This window comes from Anastrepha obliqua, chromosome 5, assembly GCF_027943255.1.
Source record: "Anastrepha obliqua isolate idAnaObli1 chromosome 5, idAnaObli1_1.0, whole genome shotgun sequence".
Classification (NCBI taxonomy): Eukaryota; Metazoa; Arthropoda; class Insecta; order Diptera; family Tephritidae; genus Anastrepha; species Anastrepha obliqua.
In genome coordinates this window covers 20,704,365-20,716,819 of record NC_072896.1, presented here as the reverse complement: position 1 = coordinate 20,716,819, position 12,455 = coordinate 20,704,365, and positions in this window count along the sequence as shown.

Genomic DNA, 12,455 nt, shown 5'->3' with positions numbered 1-12,455 from the left:
CCAACCAACCAAAATCATTTCCCTTTATATTTTTTTTTTGTCGAATTTTTAGAATCGTATAAAACTATTCATTATTTTATTAAGTTTAAAAGGACCCATAATGGGGGCGTACAAGAAGTAAAGGAAGTTAAAGCAGCGGTGCTCAACGGCTGAACATTGTAGAGGCTTAATATTTTTCGATAAATAGCAGATCGTGACTCTATACTAGTATTCACTAACGCGTCACCCGAGCTATGAAGCTCAAATAAACAATTTCTTTAACTCTACTCACACCCCTCTCTATCTGACTCCTTCGACAGAGAATTTAAGTGCCATTAACTTTTGATCACGTTTGCTATAAAACTCACCTCGTACTTCGGCACGAATGCAGTGACGACACCTTCGAGATGAAATCATTCCACTGTGAAGTGATGCCGTTTTTTTTTTATATTTGCATTTTGAATCATTTGAATAGTGTAATGGTTATCTACAGAATATAAAGTCAGCAGTGATGATAGTCTGGAGGATGGTTCCATGTGTAGAAGTCCACGCAAGTGGGGAAAGTTACTGATCGCCATTCACTTGGGAGTGGCCAGGACGATTCTTCTACATATGGTTCAAGCAGCTCGGGAGTGAGCTAACGTGAGAAGGCGAAACATTCCAGGATAGCTGGTTGTGCGCTGGGTTTGGGACCCGCCACTTAAAAATCCTCCCCAATGAAAAGATTAAAAAAGCCTCGGATGAGAACTGCCTTTACTGATGACGACCCCTGCAAACGAAATAAGGAATATGATTTGAGGGCATGCACCTGGAATGTCCGGTCCCTTAATGGGGAAGGTGCCTCTGCCCGGCTGGTTGATGTCCTCGTGAGAATAAAGGCTGACATCACTGCCATCCAAGAGATGCGATGGACGGGGCAAGGAAAGAAAACCATAGGACCTTGCGACGTCTACTACAGCTGCCATGTAAAGGAGCGCAAATTCGGTGTCGGATTTGTTGTGGGAGAGAGACTTCGTCGCCAAGTACTGTCGTTCACTCCGGTGGACGAGCGTCTCGCAACAATCCGCATCAAAGCCAGATTTTTCAACATATCGCTAATTTGCGCCCACGCCCCGACGGAAGAGAAGGACGATGCGACCAAAGATTCCTTCTATGAGCGCCTGGAACGTTCCTATGAGCGCTGCCCCCGCCACGACATAAAAATCGTGCTTGGCGACTTCAACGCCAGGGTGGGCAAGGAGGGAATTTTTGGTCCCACAGTCGGAAAATTCAGCCTGCACAACGAAACATCCGGTAACGGACAGAGGCTGATCGACTTCGCCGGGGCCCGAAACATGGTAGTCTGCAGCACCAGATTCCAGCATAAGAAAATACACCAAGCTACCTGGCTGTCTCCTGATCGAAAAACGCGAAACCAGATCGATCATGTTGTGATAGATGGAAGACACGCTTCTAGTGTATTAGATGTACGTACGATCCGAGGACCCAACATCGACTCGGATCATTACCTTGTTGCAGCCAAACTGCGCACCCGCCTCTGTGCAGCAAAAAACGTGCATCTACCTACGCAAAGAATGTTCGACATCGAAAAGCTGCAATCACAACAGACAGCCAGGAGATTCGCCACTCGACTCTCACTCCTGCTCTCCGAAAGCACTGCCCAACAAATCGGCATACGCGAGCAATGGAGCAACATTTCTCGTTCCCTACGTACCGCCGCCGAAGAAGAAATCGGATTCCGGCGAGCCCGAAAAAACAATTGGTACGACGAGGAGTGTCATGCTGCCGCAGAAAGAAAAGATTCCGCCTATAGAGCCACGCTGCGATCGGGCGCAACGCGAGCCATGTGGGATCGCTACAGAGAGCTGAAAAAGGAAGAGAGACGTATTATCCGACAGAAGAAACGAGAGGCCGAAATACGTGAGTGCGAGGAGCTTGAGATGCTGGCCAATAGGAACAACGCCCGAAAATTCTACCAGAAAGTTCGGCGGCTTACAGAAGGTTTTAAGACCGGGGCGTTTTCCTGTAAGAACAAAGACGGCGATCTGGTGACTGACGTACAGAGCAATCTTAAATTATGGAGGGAACACTTCTCGAACCTGTTAAACGGTGACAGCTGCGCATGTCAAAGAGAATGTGAAGATCCCGATACCCCAATCGATGACGACGGAATTGTAGTTCCGTTACCCGATCATGACGAGGTGAGAATAGCGATAACGCGCCTAAAGAACAACAAAGCCGCGGGCGCCGACGGACTCCCGGCTGAGCTATTCAAACATGGCGGCGAGGAGCTGGTAAGGTGCATGCATCAGCTCCTATGCAAAATATGGTCGGATGAAAGCATGCCTGCCGATTGGAATTTAAGTGTGCTCTGCCCAATCCATAAGAAGGGCGATCCTGCAATTTGTGCCAATTACCGCGGGATTAGTCTTCTAAATATCGCCTATAAGGTTCTAGCGAGCGTATTGTGTGAAAGGCTGAAGCCCACCGTCAACCAACTGATTGGACCTTATCAGTGTGGCTTCAGACCTGGAAAGTCTACCATCGACCAAATATTCTCAATACGCCAAATCTTGGAAAAGACCCACGAAAGGAGAATCGACACACACCATCTTTTCGTCGACTTCAAAGCTGCATTCGACAGTACAGAAAGGAGTTACCTGTATGCCGCTATGTCTGAATTTGGTATCCCCGCAAAACTAATACGGCTATGTAAGATGACGTTGCTCAACACCAGCAGCGCCGTCAGAATTGGGAAGGACCTCTCCGAGCCGTTTGATACCAAACGAGGTTTCAGACAAGGTGACTCACTGTCGTGTGACTTCTTTAACCTGATGTTGGAGAGCATCGTACGAGCCGCAGAACTTAATCGCTCAGGCACAATATTTTATAAGAGCGTACAATTACTGGCGTATGCCGATGATATTGACATCATCGGCCTTAACAACCGCGCTGTTAGTTCTGCCTTCTCCAAACTGGATAAAGAGGCAAAGCGAATGGGTCTGGTGGTGAATGAGGACAAAACGAAGTACCTCCTGTCTTCAAACAAACAGTCGGCGCACTCGCGTATCGGCACCCACGTCACTGTAGACAGTTATAATTTTGAGGTTGTAAAAGACTTCGTGTATTTGGGAACCAGCATTAACACCTATAACAATGTCAGCCTTGAAATCCAACGTAGAATCTCTCTTGCCAACAAGTGCTACTTTGGACTAAGTAGGCAACTGAGCAGTAAAGTCCTCTCTCGACGGACAAAACTAACACTCTACAAGACTCTCATCATGCCCGTCCTGACGTATGGCGCAGAAGCTTGGACGATGACAACATCCGATGAAGCGACGCTTGGAGTGTTCGAGAGAAAGATTCTGCGTAAGATTTTTGGACCTTTGCACGTTGGCAACGGCGAATATCGCAGAAGATGGAACGATGAGCTGTATGAGCTTTACGACGACATAGACATAGCGCAGCGAATAAAGATCCAGCGGCTACGTTGGCTGGGTCATGTCGTCCGAATGGATACAAACGCTCCGGCTTTGAAAGTATTCGATGCGGTACCAGCTGGTGGTAGCAGAGGAAGAGGAAGGCCTCCTCTGCGTTGGAAAGATCAGGTGGAGAAGGACTTGGCTTCACTTGGTGTGTCCAATTGGCGCCGGTTAGCACGAGAAAGAAACGACTGGCGCGCTTTATTAAGCTCGGCCAAAATCGCGTAAGCGGTTATCGCGCCAATTAAGAAGAAGAAGAAGTGATGATAGTCTTAACTAGTATTATATTAACATTTTTATTTTATTTCACTTTTGCAAACTGTGTTTCTTAGGTCATCGATGTTTTATTGTCAGTGGGCAAGAAATTTTCGACAGTAAGTATTGTTAGGTTAGGTTGTCAACATAATTGGCTCACATAAACCTCGTCGAATTATTACGAAGTTGCATTAAGTCCATAATTCGTTACCTCTTCGCAAAATGTTCCGTGTTTTTAATAAGGCTCTTCAGCTTGCGGAGGTTGTAAAATCAGCAAGGGCAGCTGAGTCGTCTATGCTTGAATTTATTTCCCTTCCCATTGCTCAAACTTTTGCACTATTTGCTTGTTGGTAGGTCTAGTATCTCTCCATCGTAGCTGAAGAAAATTCCCGCCTATCTTATAACTGCTTCAACCAATCGACGAGGTTTGTCTGTTAAAGAGCGTCAGATTAAAGAGACTGACGCTGCTGCAGAGAAAACACATATGGCCCTTTAATACCATTACTGTCGGCCAATCCAACGGTGAATCTCTCTTTCCAACAACTACTGTTTGGGATTAAGTAAGCAACTGATGAGTAAAGTCGACAATTTATAAGCCCCTCATCAGGCTCGTGCCTTTGTGTAGCGCATAAGTTTGGGCGATGATAACATCCGATTAGACATGCAGTCTTAACAATATTCTAGAGATTCTGTGAAACATTTATGCACCCTTCCGTGTTAGCGGTGGTGTTGCACGTATGAGCTTTGCAGCGACATATACGTGTGCAGTGAATAAATTTTTAAATATAAACAAATTAAACAAAAATAAAAATAAATTAAAATAAAATAAATGAAATAAAAAATAAAAATAAAATATATACAATAAAAAGTAATGTAAGTAATGCAACAAAATTTCATCAATTATTATTATTATTGAAAAAAAAATTAAATAAAAAAGTTTAAAATATAAAAAAAAATTTAAAAGAATAAAATAAAAAAGTTTCTAATATAAAACAAACAAAAAAAAAAAAAAAGAAATAACAAATAATGAAATAAAATTCTAAAATAAAAAATATAAAAAATAATAAAAATATATGTACAATAAAAAAAATAAAAATAGTAATAACATAACATAGTAATAGTAATAAATAATAAAATAAAAAAATTAAATAAAATAAAAATAATGCAAAAAAATTTTTATCAATTATTATTATTGAAAAAAAAAAAAAATTAAATAAAAATGGTTTAAAATACAGTAGATTCTGTTTTTATGCGGTAGATACGTTCCGCAAGAAACAACATAAAAAAACAGCATAAAAAAAGCTACCAGTTCTATAGTAAAACTATAGATACGTTTCAAAAGTGCTAAGAAGCGCATAAATCTGAAATAATGTAATAAAATCGCATAAAAAAAGGGTACTAGTCCCATATTATAACTATAGATACGTTCCATAGACCGCATGAATCTGAAATAATTAAATAAAATCGCATAAACAAAATATTGTATTTTTGAAAATTATATCTTTATTTAAGAAACGTCAGAATCGAAAAATAAATTTACGTCAGAAATAGAATCAGACAATACCCACATGTTGCGCATTCGTTTAGGATTTTGCGTAAAATCACTTTCGTCACTTGAGGAAATGTACATGTCTGATCTAGATGGTTATGCAGGCGGTTCCATACTTGTAGGGTTAGCATATCTGATGTAATCTGTGATGAGTTTTTGCTTAGCTGGTTTAGAATCTTGTTTATATGTACAATTCCCGATAGGTCGACATACATTTTTTAATTAAAAAAAAAACCGCACTATTTCAAAAAAAGCCGCATAAAAACAGAACCTACTGTATACAAAAAAATTACAGAAGAAAATAAAAAAGTTTCAAATATAAAACAAACAAAAAAAAAATAAAATAACAAAAATAAAATAAAATAAAATAAAATAAAATAAAATATATAAAATAAAAAATGTAAAAAATAATAAATAATCAAATAAAAAAATAAAATAAATAATTAAAAAAAAATTACATAAAATAACAAATAATACAACAAAATTTCATCAATTATTACTATTATTGAAAACAAAAATTTAATAAAAAAGTTTAAAATATAAAAAAAAAAATGAATGAGAATAAAATAAAAAGTTTCAAATATAAAACAAACAAATAATAAAATTTCCTCAATTATTATTATTAAACCAATTTCACTTGATTCCTGCATTTTGCGAAATATTCAACACCACGAAAATGAGAATGATAAAGTTGGACAACGGTTGGAGCGTGTATACTCCACATAAGGGTGCAACAAAGAAGACCCACTTAGACCTTTAGGCCCATCGTGACACCGCTAGTGTGGACTCAAGTTCTCCCTCTAATTCTCAATATGGAGAAGCACTTCGTTATTGAAAAACTTTTTAATGAATAATTCAAACAAGCGTACATTATCTTTTTGGTTTATTATTTTTATTATCATTATTATTTGCATTGTATTTCGAATAGAGTGGCTATTACTACTTAAGAAATGATCTTAAGTACAAAGGTTAATTCATTATCATTTTTTTCATACATATATATATATTTGTTTTTTTTTTTTTGTTTTGTATAATCCTAAACTGTTTATATTTATTTTAAATTTATATATATGTATATTTTTTAGGTATTTATATTAATATATACAATATTATTACTGGTAAATCATTGCTGAATAAATACAACAGAAGCGCACAGTGAAAAATACTATTTCTATTACACGTCATTTTCATTTTCATTTCCATTTATTGTTATTGGTTTTGTTTTTTCTTCTTATTTTTTGCTTTTTATTTTTATTTTTTTAATTCGCTATTGCATTATTCGCTTTAAATGTAATGAATGGTCGACAAATTTTGTTGTTGTTGTTGCTTTTTGTTTTTATTTGTATTAATTTGCAACTTTTTCACTATGATTTGTTTTTTTTTTGTTTTTGCATTTCCTTGCGAGTTCAAGTACAGGCAACTTATGTAATAAATAATATTTTGGTGTCACATAATACAGACATAGATAAGCATAGATAATCTAAAACAAATACATAACACTGCTCATTAAAGCGCAACTATGCGACATGCGGCTTAGGTGTATATCCCGTTAAAGTTATGTCATGTTATGACCCTCAGCTTCACTTCCAACATAGCTCTTAGCCACACTGTGAATACCCCTAATGCTAATTTTTTGTTTTTTAAGAAATAACTGCAGCTAAGGTTACTATTGTACAGATATGTACAGTACAAATGTGACTTTTTTTATTTAGATGATGATGACAATTCAATTTAACAGTTTTTAAAATATAAAAAAAGCAAAAAAAGGCAGCATTCAAAAATACAAATTTATGAATTTGTAAATCATTCACAATTTATTATAAACAAGAGATATGTGTGAGTGTGTGTGTGTGTGTGTGCATGATCTACGATTGAATTCTTCGCAAAATACAATATGTCACTTGGATAAAGTTTCGATTTTTTTTTTGAAACATAATAAATATATATTAATATTATATATATAGATTTTTTTTATATACTAAATAAACTGACTTTTACATGAACACCTACAATAAAACATTTGCTCAAGGAGAAATGCTGAATACGCTTCTATAAACAACTAAGATTGAACATTGGATTTTTTTAAACAACGCTTTAACTATTTTAACTGGGTATAAAATTACTAGTTTGTCGGTAGAAGTTTGTAAATTGACAAAAATATGTATGGTTGATTGAAAGCAGAAAGCAAGCTTTGCTAGAAACACAATTTTAAGTTTTAGTGTTCGAAAAATTTAATCGCTATAAATAGTTATGTAATTATATTAGTTTGGGGAAAAAGAAATCCATTATTTTTGCGTAAAATGTTTGCGCAAATCGTTTAAAACTGTTTTATGAATTTTTTGTGACAGTCAAGCTGCAATGAAAGCCCTTGCTAACACACGCTGCTCTTCGAAGTCAGTCGGTGAATGTAAGATAAAACTGAACAGTGTTGCAAAACACAACAAAGTTAGTCTTATTTGCGTGCCGGAACATTGTGGTATTACGGGGAACGAGTTGACGGAAATTGGCTAATGAAGGCTCTGCAAGTATGCCACTAAGCGCTGAACGCTTTCTATGTGTCAATTCCGTATCGATTCAACTATGGATTGACGACTTTATGAGGTCTACCTACTAGAGGAGGTTGGTCTAAGTTGAACTCGTGCAGAATAGCCAAGAGCTTTGTGAAAAAACCAAACAGGAAAATAGCGACCTTTTCTCATAAAACTCAGCAGAAAGAACCTGAGAGTACTGCTGGGTGTAATCACAGGGCACAACGCTTGTGGTCAGCATATGGCTACCATGGGGGCCGTAGACAGCTCGATATGCCTATCCTCTCTTGAAGATGCCGACACTGCAGATCATTTTCTCTGTAGCTGTCCAGCGTTTTCCAGAATTAGATGTAGGATATTGGGTTGCGAAATACTGAGTATGGATAAAGTTCTTACTCTTCCTCTTGCGGATCTCTTAAAATTCATCAATGAATCCAAGAAATTTGTGGAAGAGTAACCTCAAGCTAAGTTCTCCGTCTTACCACCACCTTTTTATATTTCCTATTTCTATTCTTTCTACTGAAATCTATCCGGGTGTAGTATAATGGTCTCCTGACTGAGTGCTTGGACTTGCCAACCCCCCACAAATCTAATCTAATGGTCGATCTTGAGCTCCTGGGTGATGCTACGACTACTAACATGCCGGTCAACTTTGATTACTTCTGTGATTCTATCGGCATTATCCACATTTTCTTTAATATCAAAAATGCTTGAACGGAATCAACGAAACAAAAATTGCACTTTGTTAGCTGTTACTAGAGTTGGGTTTCGGGAATTTCCCGACGGGAATTCTCGAGAAATTCTCGATATTTTTCCATCCCGAATCTCGAGAATTGAAATTTTTAGCATTTCGGGAAATCCCGAATCTCGAGAATGTTTCAAGATTTCTCGAGAAATCCATTTTTTTTTTTTAATTTTTGTTGTCAAATATTAAGAGAAAAAACAATTCTTTCAAAAGTAAAAGAATACACATACATATGATTAATACCTGGAAACACCAAACTGTAATGGCCATTATGTTACAAAGAATCGCACACTACATACTGTTTCGCAGAATCACATACAATTCACACCATAGTTTCAATTGCTATGCGAAAAGCCACAACAGTATAACTGTTCCATTTGTTTGTTTGTTTGTTTTTTTTTTGTTTTAGGGTGACTACAGAGTAAATGCTAGATGCGTTGCTATGCTATGTCGAGGGAAAGCACTGTAACATCAAGCTAATGAAGTTTAGTTTTCTGTGTTTCTTATATGTAGCAGCAGTTAAGCAATTAGAAATGCTTTGAAAATAGTCAAGCAATTTCAATTTGTTCGCAGACTGCACAGACGACGTTTGTAAATTTATTTTTTGTAGTGAGCGGGTGCATTTCATTTTGTGGTACCTGATTAAGTATAAATTATACACCGTATAATAAAATATTTTGTGGTCCAAATATTACTTATTTTTAAGTTTTGAATCGACGTATCGTTGACTGTGAGTACCGGTTAGTTACTTCCTTTAAAAAACAAAATTTAAAACAAATTTTGAATTTTTAGCATTAAAAATCATGAGTTCAGAATACGAATACGACCAAGTGTGGCAGCTTTTCAAGCGATTTGACGACGAAGCAACATGTTTGAAATGCAATAAAATCATTAAATGCAAGTCATCGTCAACATCTGGACTTCACCGTCACATGGAGAGGATACACAACATGAAGCGAAGGGAACATGAGGCTCCAAAAGAACAGCCACCAGCCAAGAAGACCCGAACTCTTCACAACTTTTTCAATACTTCTTCCTCGCCTGAATCGCTTGAACAAATTGTTGCAAAATTGGCTGCAAAAGATGGAATTCCAATAAACGCGATAACAAAAAGTGAGTTCATTCGTAATAGTATCAGCCGCTTAGGATTTCATCTTCCAAAGTGTCACAAAGCTGTTCTGGGTTTGGTTATGAAGTACTGCACGAAAATAAAAAGCGATTTGAAGATCAAAATTGAAAATTTTAAATCTGCACAGCGTAAGTTCAGCTTGAGCATCGACGAGTGGACAAGCGTGCGAAGCCGATGTTACATGAACATCCATATATATTATGACGATGGAAAATCTGACAACCTTGGCCTGGTTCGCATTCAGGAATCATGTCCCGCTGAAAAAGTATATGAGCTCGTAAATGCAAAGCTTTCAGACTTCAATATAAAACTACAGTCCGACATCGTGGCTATTACAAGTGATGGTGTCAGTGTCATGATCAAATTTGGGAGACTATCACCAGCGCATCAACAGATTTGCTACAATCACGGCATACATTGGCGGTCATGAAGGTAATGTACCAGAAACGAAAAGTCGCAAACAGGATATACGATAGTGACGTAAGCGATGTAGACGATTCGGATGATAGAGGCTCCTATGAAAATGAAAACAATGCAGCCAGTACTTCATTTTCCGACATTAATGCGGAAAACGCTTCCGATGACGAGGACGACAATATCGTATTTGTTGCTGACAAGACGGTCACTATAAAGTCTGCATTTGAAATCGTAAAAAAGGTTTGCAAGATAGTTTTGAAATTCAAGAATATGTGTGAAAAAACTGGAGAGAAAACACAAAATGTTGAAAGACTGATCGGGGCTTTTAACACTGTTAAGCCAACATCGACGCAAAATGAGAGGAATCTGTGTTTTTAAAACACCATTTTGGGAAATAATGTTTACAATTACTTTTTTCCCCTATTTTAATAAGTATAATCTTGAATTATTTTTGTTTTGAATTTTTTTGTAATTATTTTTGTTTCACTTTTTTGTTTGCAATAATTGAAATAGTAATATTTTCAAATATTTTTTTATGTAATTTATACTTTAATAAAAATAAATAAAAATAATATTTTATGAAATTCATTGCTCTTACACTGGTTTTAGATTTTTTTTTTAATTTTTTGGAATTTTTCCCGAATTTTCGAGAATTCTCGAGAAATCTCAAAAATTATTTTCGGGAAATCCCGCATCTCGAGAATTGAAATTTTCGTTATTTCGGGAAATCCCGATTCTCGAGATTGGGATTTTCTCGGGAAATACCCAACTCTAGCTGTTACACAATTTCAACGGCCTGGCTGCCATTTTCGCTTTTATCAACAAAAAAAACTGTAAAATGTACCGAATCTTCTCTTTGTTGACTTCCATTGTTCACACCCTGTAACTCACAACTGAATGGGAAAAATAAAAAAAAAAGCAAAAGAATTATTAAGTGCGAAATGTCTTCGAACCTTGACAACGAGCATAAACTTTAAATTGTTTGATCGTTACTTTACGAAATATCGATCACTACGGTCAACTACCGAGAAAAAAATGGATTTCTTTTCCCCCAAACTAATATAAATGGCTTACTGTCGAAGCGCAAAATATGTTCAAATAAGAAATCTGCATACACTTTTCATACGTAAATATATAAGTAATGTGCAAAAATTTACAGTAAGGCTAGATAAGGATTTACACTCCATTTGGTAGAGCACTGCTTTTGTTCAAAACAATAGCGTTGAAATAGTTTCAAAAAAGTAGTAGAAAAAAGAAATCACTCCTACAAATACGTACGTATATAAATCTCTAAAAAAAAAGTCTTAAAACAAAATAACAACCAATCATTCCTTGTAAACAAAAAATTCTAAGGCTTTATAATGGCAAACAACATACATACAGACTTATTCTTGACACTGTTCTTTTTTGCTTTAATTTCGAACAATCGAATAACTTTTCTCAGATTTGAAAAAAAAAAAAATTGTTTGTTTAATTCAGCTAAATTTTTGTGAAGCATGTTTATATGAACAAATCTCCTGTAAAACTGTTTTTAATCTTAGTTATGTATATAAATATTAATATCTCGGTTAAACTTTATTGTCTGCTATACAACTTTTCGCACGAGCGCGTTTTTGTATACTTAAATCAATCACTTGCGAGGCAAATCGTTGCCTATGACTCGTGAGTGTTTTCGGTGCGCGAGTAAACAAAAATAAATGCAAAAACAAAAAAAAATAATAAATGAAAAAAAACTAATAATAAATGCAAAAAAAAAAAATAATAAATGCAACTTAAAAAAAAGTTCGCGTGAATTCTTTTTGTTGTACCAGTATAAAACACATCATAAAAAAGTCGAATGAAAGCTAATGAAAAGCTCGGTCCTTTACTCCTTAATGGATTAATAGCACTTTTTATATAGAATGGCGTGTTTGGTCACATATAAATCCGGTTTGTTTCGTTAGCGTGGACTCTACCGTCGTGGGCGCTGGAAATGATGCGCGAACAAAAAAAAAAAATACTTTCGATTACAAAGAATACCATTTTATACGCTTACAATCTCTTTTCTTTCGAGACAAAGGCCTTTTCTATTCTCTACTTCTCTGCTCGTCTAACTTGACGATAAATTTGCATGCGAAACCAACAACAAAGTTATCGAGCAAGTATGGTTTTACTTGATTAAACTGGTATAACTCACTATTTTGCTAAAAATGTAATTTAAGACATCCCTATTCCCGCGCTGCCAAGACATGTTTATGCCAGTTGCTTTATCTATTCCCCCCTTGGCGAAACGAAAAGCCCTCAAGTCAGCTCTATTTCAAATTTATTACTTCCGCCTAATGCTTTTGAATTGATTTGAGATAAAACATTTGCGCGCCAGAAAAAATATATA